This window comes from Parasteatoda tepidariorum, chromosome 5, assembly GCF_043381705.1.
Source record: "Parasteatoda tepidariorum isolate YZ-2023 chromosome 5, CAS_Ptep_4.0, whole genome shotgun sequence".
NCBI lineage: Eukaryota > Metazoa > Arthropoda > Arachnida > Araneae > Theridiidae > Parasteatoda > Parasteatoda tepidariorum.
In genome coordinates this window covers 57468970-57488164 of record NC_092208.1, presented here as the reverse complement: position 1 = coordinate 57488164, position 19195 = coordinate 57468970, and the positions used below count along the sequence as shown (strand labels likewise).

At 28.9% G+C, this 19195-nt stretch overlaps 2 protein-coding genes across 5 annotated transcripts in view; one reads left to right on the top strand and one right to left on the bottom strand.

Moving 5' to 3' along the window:
• The window catches only part of LOC107437395 (uncharacterized), a 548903-nt gene that overhangs the window by 374280 nt on the left and 155428 nt on the right, over window positions 1–19195 (bottom strand). The gene's annotated exons all lie outside the window — the stretch shown is intronic.
• LOC107457111 (uncharacterized HTH-type transcriptional regulator YdfD) overlaps window positions 16745–19195 on the top strand; it is a 25339-nt gene continuing 22888 nt past the window's right edge. For 2 of the 4 annotated variants that reach the window (XM_071181478.1, XM_071181474.1), the window contains exon 1: window positions 16745–16833. The gene's annotated coding sequence lies outside the window, so the exon portion shown is untranslated. Of the gene's footprint in view, window positions 17036–19195 lie in introns of all 4 variants that reach the window. The other 2 variants (XM_071181479.1, XM_071181476.1) reach the window with 1 other exon arrangement.

Here is a 19195-nt window from a genome sequence, read left to right as displayed (position 1 = left end):
AAAAAAAAAAAAAAAAAAAAAAAAAAAAAAAAAAAAAAAAAAAAAAAAAAAAAAAAAAAAAAAAAAAAAAAAAAAAATATCAAGAAAATAAAAATCAAAAATTCAGCCTAGAATCCACGATGATGGGGGTAGAGGCCTCTTAAGACAAATTTTAGATCCTCTTAATCCCAGAAAGTTGAGTAATTCTCAACATCAAAAATCTACAAATCCACGCCTCCTTATCCTCAACTGAAGCCATGGATGATGCCCAAGATGAGAGAAGAGAATGCTTACCGAGGGTAATCTAGGATCTGTTGCAGGGTGGGGGTGGATGAACAGAACTGTCATCTGTGGTGAGCGTTGAGATAAGATCATTCCCTGTCTCCCTCAATAAAGCAAATTCTGAGGGTTACCCCCAAGGGTGGGATAAGACCTGTCTATGTAACACAATTAGCGCCTGCATCTAAAAATTAATGGATGCATCCCCCACCCTCGAACCCAAACCATTTTCCGATACTCGATGATCGAAGAGGAAGATGGTGAATGATGATCGTAAGAAGGAATGATGCTATAAAACCAAATGCGGTTATGGGTTTTATTTTTTTCTATTTTTAGCATTTAGGAATTTCTTTTAGAATGCATTCGAAATGTGCAGCAGGAGACAGGAGAGTCTTTCCCCTGCATTAAACTCAACACAAGTAAACATAACTCTATTAATGACCTAGCCATGATTGTTCATTACCATTTTTTTTATTTGTGCTCCATAAATATCAAACTTAATATTTATTTTTAGATTCTTTGTAAAAAAAAAATAATAATAAGACTGTAACGTATTCGGAGTTGAAAATTAATATTTAAATTACGAAAAAGCTAAAACGTTATTCGAATCTGGCAAGTCACCATTGAGAAAGGTCTAAAACACATCCAAGCACACATCCAAAAATAAATCCAACAACGTCAAAAACAGTTTGATTGCTGAAAGATATTTGAAGCAGTCTTTGATTGTCACATATAACTTTCTCCGGTAAATAAAACTGGTTTTATTTTCAAATCCACCTTCCTCAATAGTGATTCGAAAGAATTGAATAACGTTTTTGCTTTTCCATCGCTTAAATAATAAAATTTGAGGATGATAATCTCAAAATGAGAACGGTCACCCTTTATGAAATTTTAAAATTCAATGCAAAATATTAAATTTAAAAAAAAACTATTCTTACTGAAAAATTTGAAAAACTTACTAGAAGATACTAAGGAATATTTAAAAATAGCAAAACGATTAAAACTGGTACTGTGAAATAACCGTGAATACAAAACTATACTGTTTTGTAACCATTTAAAACTAGCATAGTTTCTAAATCTTAAAAATGAAGCTTAAACGGCCATTGGAGCTCTGTGGGTGTTGCGTCCTTTATGCGTGAATAATACTCCCATTGTAATAGTCTAGGGTCACCAATTGGAAAGTGCAAGACACTAGAAACTCGTGCATTTAAAGAATGAAAGAAATATTGTGGCATTAAAACCCCTGTTCTGCCGGTTATGAGATTGACTGATTAGTCTTCTCAGCTACAGCATCTATCCAACAGCACATTACAAAATATCTAGCTTCATAAGGTGGGCCTAGTTGGGGCCGGTTAGAATTTTGGTTGTTTAACCGTATTAAGAAGAAACAATCAACAAAATTTTTTTCTCACACTTAACAGTTTGAATATCATCTTTTTTTTATGGTCAACTGTTTTGGTTGAATATAGTAAAATCACAAATATATTGCTTTTTAACTATTTTTACTAAGACGTCTTTAACAGTGCACATTTCAGTTGAGCTAGTAAATAAAAAAGGAAGCTGCATCATAAACGGAACATTTGAAACGTGATCAATGATAAAATTAAAAGTAAATAGTAATTTATGTTGAAGTATTAAAAAAAGAATAATTTATGTTCTAACATTAAATGAATGAGAAGAGTAATTTATGTTTAAAAATTAAAAGTAAACAGGAATTTATGTGAAAAACTTTAAAGAAAAGTGCTACTTATTTAACAAAAAAATTATCGAATTTATATGAAATAAAAGAGTAATTTATGTTAAAAAATAGAACTAATTAAATTAAAAAATATTAATTTGTGTTAAATTAGAAAATAAGGATTTATTTACGTAAAAAAATTCAAAGAAAAGAACAGTTTATGTCGAAAACCTTTAAAAAAAAATAAATTATTGTAGTAAAATTGACTCATCTGAACTAATGATGAATTTTAAAGCCGTTTTTAAATTGAAATCGTGGGTACTCACGTCTTGCACCATAGTTTTCCTATCTTCAACATTATTATAATTTTTTTCTCCTTTTTTTGTATTTCAAATTAATTTAGTCTATTCAATACAAATAAAATATATATAACCAAAATAAATGTAAGCATAATGGTTAATGACAGGAGAAAGTGGTATTTAAATTGAACTGTTGGACTAGTTAACATTAAATTGCTACCAATATGAGTTATTGAAATTGAAAATGCTCAAACATTCATATTTTTTGTATTGAGTCTTAATTTTCGTGATTTGAAAGATTCATCTGAAATGTGATAAGTAAATTGTTCCATCGGTTATTTAAATTGCGAAATCATATGAATAAAAAAAACTACATCCTTTGAGTGTTCAACGGTTTTGGATTTTTGATTTTCAAGATATAGGGGATAGTTTACAACTGGAAGATATGGTCCAAATAGTGGTTCAGTTAATAGTACAAAATGTATATTATTATTATTATTTCTTTGTTCAATCTCCTTCACAAATTAATTGCACAAATCCTCATTTTCTCTCACCGAATTATTAAAATAAAATAATTTAATGATAAGTAAATAACATAGTTGGTTCATTAAAATCATAATTAATATAAGAACGTCTTTGAACAGGAAGTACAAATATTGGGTCAAAATAATTGTAAGTTTTTCAACTAATTTCTACGTCTGGAATAAAAAAGATGATTTATCTTACAACAAAATAAATCTTGATGAAATTTTTATATCTTTATCTTTAATTTTTAAAGAATTTTCGACTAGTTTTGACACTTCAATTACCATTCTGATTCATTTTAATTATTTCTTACTTATATGCTTTAAAGAAAACAGAATTAAAAGTATCTTAAATAATTCTAATTTTAATTATTAATTTTATTATTATTATTTTATCACGACAGAAATACTAATAACGTCATGAATAAGTCATGCTCCAAATATTAAATTCCAACTATCCTAGCAAATGGCAGCACCACATCTATGGGAAGGCCTTTATTATTTTAGACCAAATCTCCAAGGATAGCGTTATCAACTTTCACTAATAAAGAAAATATTATAAATTTCTTACACTGAATCAAATATTGTTGCTGTAATTCCCGAAAATTTTACAATATAAATGCGAAATTGTTCCTTTAAAAGATTTGTCCTTTTTACACAAAACAAGGCCAGTGTTTTATTTGTGAAGACTAGTTACTCTCATCAATAGAATTGTCGATTTGAATGATATATTTTGAAATATAGTGAAAGTTTGTTTACTGTGTCTTAAAAAATCAGTTATTAAAGAGCAAATTTTAATTATAGGAGTAAAAAATCTTGATTCTCTTATAATATATCCTGATTCCTTCCGGTGATACAATGAGTAATTTTATAATTCATTTATATTTCAAAGAAAAAATAATTTCGTGAATTTTAATTTAATTAAATGATACTTGATGTTCAGAATTTTTAAAATAAAATTTACTATTCTTTTTTCAGATACTAGGCTAACTATTTAAAACGAGGGAAAGATGATTTATTCTATGGGAGTGTACAATGTGATGATAATTTCAATGGAAAGATGGCAGCACGTTATAAACTTCATAAAGAAATTCTCTCTTTCTTAAATTACAAAGGTCTTTTTTTTAAATTAATAACATTCATAAATTTCGAAATGTTAGAGGAAGCTCCAAAAAAATCCAAACAGCATAATAAACATGCATGCATTTTATGAGAAATAAATTATCAAATAGTTATTATATCATAATTTAATTATTTCTTAATTATACGAACGATATAATACGTAAATTAAAATAATAATAATAAAATTTTCAGTGATTTACAAAATGCAATAAAAAATATTTTCAGATTCAACTGATCAACTATAGAACTGCCTATCTATAGATAAGCTTAAATTCATTTATAGCTGATAAAGTTTCCCTTTTCTTAAAAATCTCTAGTAAAGAAAAGTCAGTTATTAAACAATTTAAACTTGAAATCGGAACTGCAGTAAATTAATTTTTAATTAATTTAAAAAAATTAATTTTCATTATTTGCAAATTTTTTGTATACCAGACTAGGCGCAGTTATAATAATTTGTTTTGAAAACTGTTTGTTTAATTATGAATTGGGTAACGTTTTTTAACAATTAAATTAAGTAATTCATTATTTTGATTGTGTAGTTTATTTATTTGCAGATTTATTCAATAAATTTTTCATGTGACCATTCTTAAGTTAAATCAAATAAATTTTTTCGGAGGAAACATGCTTTTCACAATTTAACATATACAAATATACTAATTAATTTATATGTTCTCTTAACTATATTTCCAACGAGGTCTAATATATTTTTCAATTTTTTAAAGGAGATGCCTCCATAATTACTTAGGGCTAAAAACTATGTCTACGCCTGCCAATAAAATTAATAATTAATCAATCAATAATTTACGTGTGCTAAGAATATACTGACTCTATTTTTTTTCACTAATCTTTTTTATGAAAAATTATCAAAATTCTTTTTAACTTTTATTTAATGTCTACGAATGTCACTTAATGTTTTTGAATGTTATTTAATGTCACTTAATGTCTACGAATTAACCGTAACTCTTGTTTTTGAGGTGTTAAACACCAATTAAACTTTTCTTCTAACAAGGGCAGTTTTCTTTCAGGAGCAGTGACCAAGAATTTTTTCAAAATAGTTACAAATGCATAAAAAATTCTTGCAAAGAGACAGTCTTTCTTAATTCTCGCCCAAGAATCTGAAAATAAAAAAGGAAAATTTTAATCATATTACTAATAACTTACTTGCTGGTCAAAATTTAAACAAAAGTTTAGAATAATATATATATCCTAATGTCAGGCAAAAGTGATGATGAAGAATGTTTGTGTGATAGAATGACGAAATTCTTAAGCGGTAATTACCATCAATTTCTGGTTATTACCACTATAACATTAATTTCTGGTTTTACTTTTACTCTTATTTGCATAGCAACTGAAAACTTCAGCTATTCAGGCTCGTAAAAGCTAGACAGTACCCCAATCTTATAAATTATATTTTTTTAAGTCAATGTGAAAATTGGAAGAAAAAAATGGGTATACGCAAAAAGGTACAAATAGCTATGGAAAAAAAATAGTTATATCACAAAAGACGGTAAATTGACAGTTATCAAAATATCATAAAATATCATTATCAACGATAGAATATTAAAAACCAATTTGATTGCCTGTTTAAGTCGTTTCTAGTGAATACTTTTTCAAACTCGCACAATTTTTCGAACTTTGTTTCATATACCTGAAATTTCGTGCTTCTCTTACCTAAGTTAATAGAAAAATCTGTTGGTTTTAGAAGAGTTTTATTGTTTTCCGATATAAATCTTCTTGGATTGAAATCAGAATAGTCTTCTCCCCATTTTTCTCGGCTGTGATACTCTGACCAGATATTCATAACAATGAAGGTATGTTTAGGAATAAAGAAAGCATGAATCATAGCATCACCGGAAGTCCTAAAAAATCAAAGAAAATATTGATTAAAATTAATATTAAACTTTTGTAAACTGTTCTTCATTATTTTTTAAGTCTATTATGTTGTGAAGGAATGACATAAATTATAATAGCTCGACCGTGAGTTACCTAAATACATTTTTCAAGTACCCAATACAAATTGGGATGATTGAGTACAAAACCCACATTCGAAATCTCCAATTTTCAAAAAACTCGTGTAATTTTTCCGTTCGTAACTTAGAAAGATTATTATATACTGAAGGGAAAACATTAAATTTTAAATTCTCGATTGCTGATTATCTATATTTCAGTTTAAGTCAACACTGAACATGTGTATAAAAATGTATTTAAATCGTTGGGTTTACTTATTCTTTCAAATCGAAGCTAAATTAAGTATTTTTTGCATTAAAAACGCCGCCTTTAATATTTTCCTTATTTAATTATTTATTCGGTTCTTTGCGATTGCTCGTCAATTAATCTCCCAATATCACCTCCTACCCTGCTGCTTGTAAATGGTCCCAATATTTGATCCTGGAGTTCCCTCGTCTTCTGGGTGGGACTATGAGTTCATAGAGTTGAGCGTTAATAGTAGCAAACTAAGGATAATGAAGATTGAAATACGAAATTAAGTATTTGATTTGCAATAGTTATATTTCAAGATTTTCTGTGACTTGTATAGACAGTAGTTAGTAGATTTTGCTTACGAGATATTTACTTAATTATAAGCTAAATATATTTTATGAGAAATTATAAAGTTAATTTTTAAAAAATTCTTAAACTAGTTTCAAGTGTTAAAAGAAAGACATTTAATTCCTTTAATTCAAATTCATAAAAAATTAAATTAAATAGAAATTTTAAAAGTATGGAATTTTGAAATCTAAATAAATAAGTAAATGCAAATACTCAAATATTAGATAGAATTTCAGAAAGGTTGTGATTTATGAATTAAATAATAGGTTAATGTGTTCGCATTAGGGATGCTCATGATCGTTTGTAGGTTATATCAGGTTATGATTCCATCAGTGTTAAACATTAATTAAAAAAAATTATTTTCATGCTATTCCAGTAAGCACTAAGGTTCGATTTAAAAAAAATTTCTTCGGATGAATTAGTACTTTAAATAATAATAATAAGGAGTTCTAAATTAGGATTTCGCTAAGCAAAAGCAGCTTAATATATTCTGGCCAGCTTAATCAATCGAATCAAAATATGTTCCAAGGTAAGGTGATGCTGACATTTATCTGAATCTAAAAGGACTAAAAGATAATTCAAGTCCCAAGGTGAGCCACTCTCCCCTATACATATTCTGAAAATTTCAACAAAATCAAAGATGTGAACTATCCAACCTAGCGTGACCCTTAAAAAACTGATTCTCAATTCACTTTTCTAAAGTTGTTAAAAAATTAAATAACAATGAATGTTGTTTAGGGCAAATATTTGATAATTAATTTGATAATATCTATTGCATTCGTTTTTGAAACAGCTTCAGATATCTGTTGCAACATTTTAATTTTAGGAATGAAAGATTCTGGATTTCTGGTTCTGAATAAAATAACTCCTATAGACATTCTGATATTTACTGATATTACTGATATTCTAATATTACTGACCTGAAAATATTGCTCAAAGGAAAAAAGGTTTTCCATCTTATCATTTCTAAAATGAAAGATGTTGTGTACGGTACTTCATTGAACTGGATTGCTATGTTAGTTGATAAAGGAGACATGTTTTTGTCTTTTATTTCGAAATATATTCTCCGTTGCAAATTTGGTTGTGCTGCCATCATAAGTAATAACCATTCCAGAGTTCGTTGGAAAAAATTACAGTGAGCTTCTGGATTATGCTTCAAATATTTTTTACTAATATCTGAAAGTATGAAAATAAGAAGTTATAAATATTATTTTCATTATATGCAAAAATGTACACAATCAATGTTAGCTTTCTTTTTAAATCTCAAATATCGAATATTTAATTTCAAAATTAATATCATCATAGAAATCAATGAATCGCTCCAATTCTATGAGAGCTTTAGATTGGATATTTATCGATGCTTCAGATGAAATTAAAATAAGCTACTGAAAAGTTAAAACATACAATGTTTATATTGAAACTCTACAAATATTCAATACAACTGTATATTTGAACTATAGTTTGTATTTTTACAAAATAAGGCAAACAATTTGCTATCTTTGCAAGCCTATGCATTTGGATTGTTCAAGAGATAGAAATTATTACCATATTTTATAGAAGGAAAAAAAAACTATGAAATATACTTACTAATGTTTGTAGTTAGCTTTTTATTCATAATTGTGTATGAATCAATAAGTCTCCAATTTCTTGAACCACTCTTAATTTGCAGAAAACTTGTTTTCCTCTTAAATTTCATGTATTCACTTTCATTCAAAGAAATATTATTTGATTGTATAATCATTTCTTTCCTCTTTATCACTTTTAGATTATTATTATTCCATCGCTCTCCAATCTTTAAGGAGATAGTATTTCTGCTCTTGTATTTCATAAAAAAGTGTACATCCCAGACGTAACTCTAAAGTGAATAAACATAGTTTAAATTTCTTTCAACTGTTAAAGTTTTAAAATATCCTCTTTAAAATTTATCAAAACATTTGAGCAACATACACATCTAGATTAGTTATATTCTTAATTTAAATCAGCTAAGAAAAGAGAACAGTACTTTTTGTTAATACAATTTCGTCAGTTATTTGAAACATATACTATGAATTTAAAAATAATAATAAGTTTATAACATTAACTTCTATCAATAAATTTCTATCAATTTTACTTTAAGAAAACAGCTTTTTATTTCCTTCAATGAATAAATTATTGCTTATTGTTTCTTGTTAGCGTAAACAGGAAACAAACAGCAAAAGGGACAGATTTAGGAAAGGGAGGGGATTTCAAGGAACTGAGAAATATTTATTTTTGCACGTTTTTACAGATTTATACTGTCTATATCTTGCAGATAATTTAATAAATAACTGTTATATAAATAACTGTTATATAAGACACAGAAACGGGTTTAACCTTTTGAAGCCCATGGCTCAACGAGGTCCATTTTATATATTTCTTCTGACTCCCTAATTACAAGTAAGAATATATTTCGGTATTTTTTTAATTATAAAAAGCAATGTAATAGTTGCTAAAAGAAATCTGATTATTGGTAGTATATTTATACTGAAATGAAAAATTCAAAAAGAGTAATTTGACATTTTTTAAATTTATATTTAAAAATCATCAATAATTGATTTTGCAAATTAAAAAAATTTCAATGATGAATAACTGTTTCTCTTAGATCTAAATAGCATCGAATAAGCACAAATTTGAAAAATTATTGTTTGGAAGCTAGCCGTGTTTGGAAAATTTTACCCTTAACTCAGAAAAAGAAACCAGTGTTTCATGTTGCATTTCAAAAATATAATTTATTAAAATTTTAAATGCAATATTTTTCACTTATTTTGACGTAAATTATAGCAAAATAATGAAAAAAAGTGCGAAAAATATATTAATTAATTTGTGTCAAAAGGTTTGAAAAATTTGCAATAAACAAATAAAGTCAAAATATTTAAAATTGTATGATAGTATGTATGCTTAAAATTCTTACCTTTCTCCCTATTAGTTTTCTGTGAAAATTTGTTTCATTACGAATACAAGTTATGTCATCACCTTAAATTAAGCAGCAATTTATTAATACTTAATTGATAATGAACAAATATGAGCTTTAGAAATTTAAGAAATAATAGTTTTATTTTGCTCTCAACAATTTTAAGGGGAAAAAAAGCAAATTTATTTACCATGAATAAGTGAATAAATATATAATTATTGCATTGTTAATATTGATTAACATTTAGTTTTAATGATTAATAATAAGCATTATATTCATAAATAATATTTAAGTTTAATTAATTATAAAACTGTAAAATAATTCTTGTAACAACTTATTTTTTTTATAATTTTAAATACGCTACTAAACAATTATATTATTAAATATACCAACATATTAGAATTTGTTATAAATTATTTTTTCATTGTACATTTAATGTATATATTTCTATTTAATGTATGTATATATTTCTATTTCATGTTTAGGATCTTACATAATTATTTAAAAAAAGGAGATTACTATACTACCCAATATATCATCATCTTCTTCAATGGTTCTATTGAATATCAGCGTAAATGGGTCGTTGACAAAAAATATTTTCTTGTTTGGCTCCAATTCATCAACCACAACAAGCAAAGCAGTTCCTAAGCGTACACTGTAAGAATAACATAGTAATACTTATAAAAAAAATAAGAAACAGTTTAAAATCATTAAACGAACATGCAATCATATTTTTAAAAAAATTCTATCATAGAAAGGACTTTTGGAGGATAGTAGTACTAATGTAAAAGTACTAATGTAATGATGGCATGCCCTAATTAACAATAATATTCAGAAGTTCAAGGATTTTAAAACATTTATTTAACATTATTCATTCCAGTGACACCATTTTTTTCTATGATATTACCTAAAAATAGGTCCATAGATTCTTGCTAATCTTTGAAAATCCAAATAAGGTTTCGGGGAGAGAAAAGGCAAGTAACCCACATAGGGAAGGCCTATAGGTCCTGGTGGTGTGTTTCCACCATTTCTTGTAAAAAACCAGTATAAGACTAAAGCTATCCAGAAAACAAAAACACAAACACTGCTCACTTTCATAATGATGTATGCCCATTAAATTTTGAACTAAAAAAACTGACGATTCGGAGAAAATTCATCTCTTAGAGACAACTAAGGAGACACGTAAAGACAGCTATTGCGTGCAATTCGTGGGTTAAGTAACGCACATCTTTCATATTGCGTTTCTCATTTATAAGGTATTTATTTCGCATCAATTCATATATTTTTCAAGACTTGTTGATGATTCAGTATCAGTCGAGTTTTTTTTATAGCTTTTTAATATCAATTATTTCCCCATCCATGAATTTAGGGAAAGGAACAGATGCAGAAAATTCAATATATTTCGTTTGCCTGCATCATTACACATCGATAAACATATTTGTATTGATTAAAAATATTTTCGAAAAAAATGGGGTGGTTATTTAATGGCTGGCACAGTATTTTGTTTCTTATTTCTCCCCCTAATCACGTTTCTAAAATTTTAGTTTTTTAGAGTGGCCATTATTTGTGATTTGGATTTAGATGAATGTGCAATGAGCTGTTAATAATTAAAAAGTTAATTGAAGAAAGAATGAAATAAATTTCAAAAAATTCGTTACATTTTTGGTTCAAAAAGTTGTTGTGCCATGCATAGAACTGAATTTTCTTTCCTGACAGGATATAAAATGAGACGATTTTTAAAGAGATGTTTCGTAAACAATCCAGCTGCTGTTATTTATTTCAATGTTCGTGAGTGTCTTAATTCATTAAAATTAAAGTTTGAACGTTCTACTTCTACTACTTAACTTTTCAGTTGAAAAATTTGAATCCTCTCCATTTAATGTACAACTAATGATTTTCATACTTCTTACCTACGCATGGTTTGCTCACTGTGCAGGTTGTACAGTACTTTGAATAAATTTTGCTCTAATGACATGATTTTCCTAACTCAGTATCAATAGTCACAGTTTGAAGGAAGGATTTTTAATATACTGATTAATTGGTATTAACTATTTATTAAATTACAAGATCTGGTATAAAAACGCACTTTTTCTAAATAAAAATGCCATGATAGATTTGGATTTCTAATTATCATAATTTGATGGGAATGCGCAATCTGGTCACAATATTAAATAGTACCTATAGTAATAGGTCACAATATTAATAGTAATAGTCGCCTTTTTACTTCACTTTTAATTTAGGCTAATTTCACTTTCTGAGTATTTCGTCATATCTCGGAATATATATATATATATATAATTTTTGATAACTGTTTATTACTTTTATTTAAAAATGGACGATAAAATTTTGAATTGTAAGAAACGTAAATTTTACGTCATTTTAAACGGTACAATTTCAGATTACGAAATAGAAAATTTAAAAAGAATCAGTAAAATAGTTCTTAAATAAAAATTAAAATCAATAACATTTCTGAAATTTTATAACTATATAACTAAAGAAGTGTTCAACTAAACTTTGTATTTTGCTATTTAAAACCATATAAATTGAAAAGTTTGTTGTTTGTAAGTTGAATTGTAAGAAAGAAATTGTTCGTTGTTGAATTGTAAGAAAGAAATTTTATAACTATATAACTAAAGAAGTGTTCAACTAAACTTTGTATTTTGCTATTTAAAACCATATAAATTGAAAAGTAAACATTTGTAAATATCTTCATTATTTTTCCATTACTGAATAATATGAAGAAAAATTTTTTTAAATAAACATTAAAAATTATTTTTTCGTTAGAATTAACTTTAATAAAAAAGTATTTCGTTGTTTCCAAAAAGATATTAATTGACTGAAAACGTTTTCGCGGTAAGGCTTTCTATGATTTAATGAGACTAAATTTTCCATACATTTCAAATCCGTTGGAAAAAAAAGCATGTTTTACTTGTTTATTCACATGAAGTACGTTTTTGTGCCCTATTTTGTAACTTACTTGAATGTTTGTTTTGATGTACGGGGCTCGAGCAATTAAGCATAATGGCAATTAATGTTAAAAAAATTCCAATCATTAAAACAAAGAGCCGTGGTGGCTTAAAAGATAGAGCGTTAGCCTTTCAATGAGGTTAACCAGGTTCGAATCCCAGCTACGGCTGGTCAATACGAATTCCGCACCCGGCTCGCACCAACCACAGAGCTGACGTGAAATATCCTCAGTGGTAAACAGATCATGGATTAGGGTCCCCTTTCCGTATGGCTAACCGAGGGAGATTTTCATGGCTTTCCTCTCCATGTAACTCAAATACGGGTTAATTCTATCAAAGAGTCCTCCACGAAGGCTTTCTCCCAATACTTGATCCAGGCATTCCCTTGTCGTCTGGATTGAGTTCAAAATTACAAGACTAAGGAGTTGAACATTAGTAGTCGTAAACCCAAAAAATTGGGTCGGCTGTTCAAGGATAGTTATAAAATAAAATTAGATTACTTGACAGTAGTAAAAAAAAAAGACACGGTGGACACGGTAAAAAAATTTCAAATTTAGACTCGTATTTATTATAAGAAAAAAGAAAAGAAAAAGAGTTTAATTTCCATTTTTTTCAAGTAGTGGGTGTTGTGGTCAATTAGCCGATGGTAATGCTTAAAAGTTGTGCTAAATATGGACCTTGTTTTTTTATGAAACAAAAAAAGAATAACTGTTCGCTATTCTTTTCGTATTACTGCTGGATAAAAATCATCCTAATTGTCAGTAATGCACGGAATTAACAAGTTCCAACCCAAGTAGAATTCTTAAATACTTGAGCTTGAGCCACATGTCTTATATCAAATTATAAAGATAAATTAAAAAAAAAAAAAAGCTTTATTTCATTATTTGGTAATTATTTTAGAAATTACCCAAATTTATAATAATGATAAATAACACCTTCCCAGTGATAAGATCCATATGTTCGGTGCAGCATATTCAATTCCGGCCCCTATGCTTTTTAAACCACAAATAATTGAATTTATACTGATGAACCAGTTTATGAAACTAGAAAGCGATGAGTTTGCGTGGGCGCACCAATAGACCGTCGCAGACAAATCTGGAAAAGATCTCTCTCAGGGTATAAAGCGCTCGCCTCGCAATGTGGTGACCAAGATCCAAATTTCAGCATTGATTGGTCGATACGAATCCTGCTCCCGATTCTCACCGAGCACAGTACAGACGTTAAATATCTTTGACGGTAGATAGATCATAGCCGGTTAGAATTTCCATGCCGTTGACAAACCGTGAAAGGTTTTCGTGTTTTTCCTCTCTATGTTACGCAAATATGGGTTTGTTCCATGAAAATGTTCTCCATAAAGGCTATTTTGTCCCAATGTCTAGGAGTTCCTTTGTCTTTTGGTTTGGCTTCAAAATTACAATGATGAACAATGATAGTCGTAAACACTATATTAAGTAGTCGGCTATCAATGTCGGTTAGAATATTTATGTAGTATATAATAGTGGCAGTCGTGCGAGCAGAACGAACAGGCACAGGATTTTAAAAAGAGCAAATTATTTTATTTAATCATTATGTGATGATGGAAATCAAAAGAGTAAAAAAAAATCATCGTGCTGCTCAATAAAAGTTAGGGAAAATCTTGCAAAGAAAATCCGTAAAATGTCTCGTTTAGGGAATAAGGGAAATCTTAGTAATTGTAAATGGTTTATTAAACAGGTCGCGCGATTCCCACAAAGAGTAAAGGGGGAAATGTGTCACTTTTAATTATTGCATATTTGAACCAAAAATAGATTAAAAGACTGGATGTGAACTTTAAAGGGTGATAAAGAGCGTTTCGTTTTGAATAAAATAAATGATAAATGGATTTACTGAAAAGGAATAGCATAAAAAGATTAATTGAAGCTTTATATATATACTGACATGATATATATGTATTTTTAATTCCCCGGGAATCTTCTATAAATAATTCATTATGTACATTCTCGGCAAAGCCGACACATCCGTAATCGGAATCGGACATTTTATTTTCTATCTCTTCAAACAAGGCACTATTTTTTTTTTTTCTAAATTTGAAAAAAAAAAAAAAAAATTTCTACTTTAAATTTGAAGAAAAAAATATTCAACTTTTCTCCATTTTTAAAGCATGTAAATTTTTAACCTTATCTATAACTAAAAATATTACCAAGCTATTTCACTACAAAAAAAATCAATCTTTCTCCAATCACCTTGCCTTATCTTTGCAAAGAAAGGAAAGAAAGATACTGCTCATTCGGACAGCGGCATCCTTTAATCATTTCATCTGAATGACACATATGGGACTCCACAAGACGTCTTAAATGCTCTCAATGCTTCTTCCCCACTGAAAATTTCTTTCATTTTCTTATAAATTTGAAGACTGTATTTAATACAGCTGGGGTAAAAAAAGAAAACAAATCTTTGAGGTGTTCATATAAATGAAACATTTATTCAGACACTTGATAGATGATTAATTGTGAATATATCAACTCCATAGGTCCTCTTAGCTTATAAATAAGCATTGATTTCTTTTGTTTTCTATGAATCACGGGAGGTTTACTTTCAATTTTCAAGTAGGTATTAACCATGTCTCCTATCAAGTGATGGGTAGATGTTAGGGAGTGTAAACCTAATAGTAATTGAAACCGACTGAGTACTAAGGCTCCTATACGGTATCATATGACTAACTTGAATATCTGTGTTAATAGGAAAATTATATTTATTTATCTGTAGCGACATCTAGAATTATGTGTTTTTATCAAGCTTTTTTATATATTCTTTTTGCATAGAAATTATTATTATTTTTTTTTAAGTTTAAATAAATATCCTTGTTGATAGTTGCTGCAGATTATTTATAATTATTTCTATATCATTGAAACTATTCAAAAAATAATTTACGGCGTTAAACTGCGTTATTAGGGTACCCTTACCATAAACGGAGATTTTTTTTGGCCCCAAGAGGGTCCACATAATCGAGGCGCAGTTGGATCAGCTAGTCACCACAGAAGGCTTAAGCCTTCTGTGGTGATATAATTATAATTATAATTATAATTATATACTATTCCTAATCTCTTGTGAAGTGGGTAGTTTTCGTTTGATTTTTAGGCAGTTCCTTGGGGATAATAAATCATGTGAGAAATGTAGTTTTTATAATTCCTAAGATCAAACACTTCCTTTTGATTTGATTTCAGTAGTATTGCTGTCCCACGGATTACTGATCGTAGGAACATGGTTCCCGCTAGATCAACAAAATCAATCATCACTGGCTATGGTCAGTCAGTAGGAGGTTGCTCACTTTGATCAGTCTGAAAAGAGACTGAGGGTATGCGGTATCGGTTGGTTTTAAACTTTTCGACAATAAAATGCTTGATTAGCTCTCGGTCATCGAGCTACCAAAGCAGGAAACCACTCTGCAAAAGATCAAATTGCGGTAGCATGTCTTCGGATCCTTCTCAGGGATGCCTCCTTGACTGTCGCTCGCATATGCAATCGTACGTCAATGTGATTCGTGCATGAGCGAGCAGTTCTTTTAACATATAAGTTCTTAACATTCGTACGCTCGTCTAGGAAAATTCAGGATCACAAAGCTCGAATACGCCATCTGGGGAGAAGACCGGTTCCATTATCTTGACCTTTCCCTCTCTTCCTCATCTCAATTTATTGGAATGTATTATGGTATTGTCCCGCAGTGGACTGATCGTTAAGACACGGTTCCCAGCAGATCACCGAAGTCAAGCATCACTGGCTGTGGTCAGTGTGCGGGTGGGTGACCACTTGGATTAGTCTGCGAAGGGACCGAGGGTGTTCGGTATTGGTCCTCGTTAAACTGTTCTACCGTAAAGTGCTCGACTTCGCGAGTAGGTCGTCGGGCTACCGAAGCGGGGGTGCCATCCCCTCTGCAGAGGATCGAAATTGTGATAGCATGTCTTCGGGTCATCCTCAGGGATGTTTCCCAGACCGTCGCCAATAGCCAATTGCGCAGCTCTAGTGCGACGTTAATTAACTACAACTACAACAACTATTATGGTATTATTACTTAACATTTCTTAATATTTTTTGTATTTAATTGTCACTGATATTTTTTAAAATTTCCACGACGCTTTCCTTGGGAACTATTTTCAATGTAGTTTTTAGTTTCATATAGTTTCTTAACTTAAAAGTTCTTACTCTATTTGAAAATTAAGATAAAAACTAACGGACTTCTTTCTCTAATGACTCTACACGCGCTATTGGTGAAAGCATCCATAGTATTCCCATTGGTAGAGAGTTCTGCCCTACGTCACCTATAGTCCATTTCAATCGCCAATTGCATGCAGTGTGAATGATCCCTATCTGAAGTGATATTACTTCGCAACAAAACGTTCAGCTGAAACAATAATTCTGTAGGTATTTATAGATCTATAATTGGGCAAAAATAAGCTGTTTAAAATGTAAACAGATAAGAAATAAAAACTAGAAAGCTCTTATCCTCTCTTATCTTTTGAAAAAATTAAAAAAAGTATGAAATAATTATTTACACTTATTTATTTAATGCTGTGTTCGAATTGAAGAGTTTCTTGAGTAACTGCCTAAAACATAAATGAAGCAACTTTTATTTAGAATTTGTTTCATTTCAATTTTCGCAATCTTTTAGTTAAATCAGACATTGTTACCCAGTTACTTCTAATTTCCCCCTAGAGAAATTGATATTGAAGATAAAAGTATGCATTTATTAAACAAACATTTTTTTAAAACTATTATTATAATCTCTTTAATGAAAATTAATTAAAAGTATTTTTAGAAAAATTACAATTCTAATGTTTTAAGAAGGATGTATTAACTAATATTTCATTTAGTTGTTCATCATCTGATTAAACCAGAGTTCCTGCAATCTAACTCTTAGATCGAGAGTTACGACAATGGTTTTAAAATTGTCTGAAATCGCTGGGTTGAGAAAGATAATGGATTGGTTGGCGACGTTTCTCCACAATCTGTTTTTCTTCCTTCGTCTTGGGAACTTTAAGCTTTCACAGTGGCTTTTATTGTTATTTTTAATTTCTTTTTTTTATAGTTGTGTCGAGGGAATCTTGTAGTCAACATATAGATCCCTTTCCGACTAGCTAGAGTGCTCAAGACAATAGTAAAGCTCTGTACCTGATGTCAATGCAAGATTCAATCATTTTTTGGCTCACAGCAGCAGAACTTTTCCAGATATTGCAGTCCAAGAGAGTTTTCTGTCAATAAAAATTTCTGGCCACTTTAGGACTAAATCATCTTAATTTAAACTGCTGCTCTATGCTGAATTGCAATATTATTTGCAACCATTACAAGACCGTTACCAGCAGAATTTGGTATGAACTTATAACCAAAGGAAACCTATTGCCTGTAAAATTTCTGACCGCTTTCTGATTAATTTGAGTGCTCTCGTTATGAGAGTCCCTCTGCGTCTGAGGACAATGTAAATTTCAATTCTTTTTAAAACAATCAGAATTAATCAGCATACTATCGCAAAGTTGACTGATCACTTGTAAAAATTTTGTCCACTTTCCGAAAAACTGGAATGTTTAAATCTGATCAAGAGATCTGAGCCAATTATTTCCTGATAAGTATGTCACCAAAATTTATAGCTATAATGTATCTATAATAATTTTATAGTTAATCGAAATTACTACTAGTGTCCCATTAACTGATTCAACATTTTAAATGACACTCTGTACTGAATGACATCTCAAGGTTTTAATCGTTTCTTGATCACTACAAGAAGATTTTTGATTTACAGTGTATCACTGAAAGCTACTACTTTCCAATTAGTTAAAGTGTACTTAAATGAACTTAACACTGTTAGATGGAAATGATTGTTTTAATTATTTCTTCACTTATATAAGCATACTTTAGATTGTTAAGTGGAATTTATCAGCCATCTTAATTTCAACTAATTTCTGACTAGCTAGAATGCTTAAAATTTCTACAAGAGTTCTGTTTCTGATGACAATAAGTAATTATTTTTTTATAGTTCAAGTTAAATTTATTAACAAACTTAGAATTTTTTAGACATTCTGACTTTATCTAAAAGGCACCAAACTGAAAAGGAGAAAATAATTCAATTTTTACCAGATGGAAAAGGCAAAGATCATAGTTTTTGTAATAAACTTCATCACCGCCAAAAATCTCCTCTTCGTCTTTTGAATGTGATGTGTCTTACTTTTTTCCATTCTCGTTTGTTAAAAATCATATTATTTTTGTATTTTTTCATCCACTTGAAGTGTTTTATTTTATTTTCTTATAACTAGTCATTATATCCCAATTTCCATTTTAAATTGTGACCAACTTTTATAGAAATTCAAATTTTTTTGTTCAAAAATTCAAATTTTTATAGAAATTTAAATTTTTTTTTTTGAATCTTTTTATTAAATGAATTTATCATTAAATCCAGTATATAAAATTTAACTTAAGTAATAATGAATTGCAACTACATTTTTTTTTTCATAACAATAATGAAAAATAAAAATAATAATACACTTTCGAAAAGAACTAAAATATCTCAATCTCAATAAAATTCAGAGTGATATGATTTTTCTCTATGTATTATAGAAACATTTTATTTTTTGAATAACAATAAGGAAAAATAAAAAATTATACACTATGCAAGAAATTTTAAAAACAACACCATATGCAAGGTGGTTTAAAAGATCTCTATCTTAACTTCATGGAATATATACTTACTAAATCTAGAAATTTATTTTCATTACAAACTCAAAACAATGTATTGCATTTTTAATCAATAATGCACGAGTACCTTAGAAAAAAAATGACATATTTGTTTTCAAAAATAAAAGTAAGTAAACATTAAAATCAGGTATAGTATATAATCATTAAAAAAG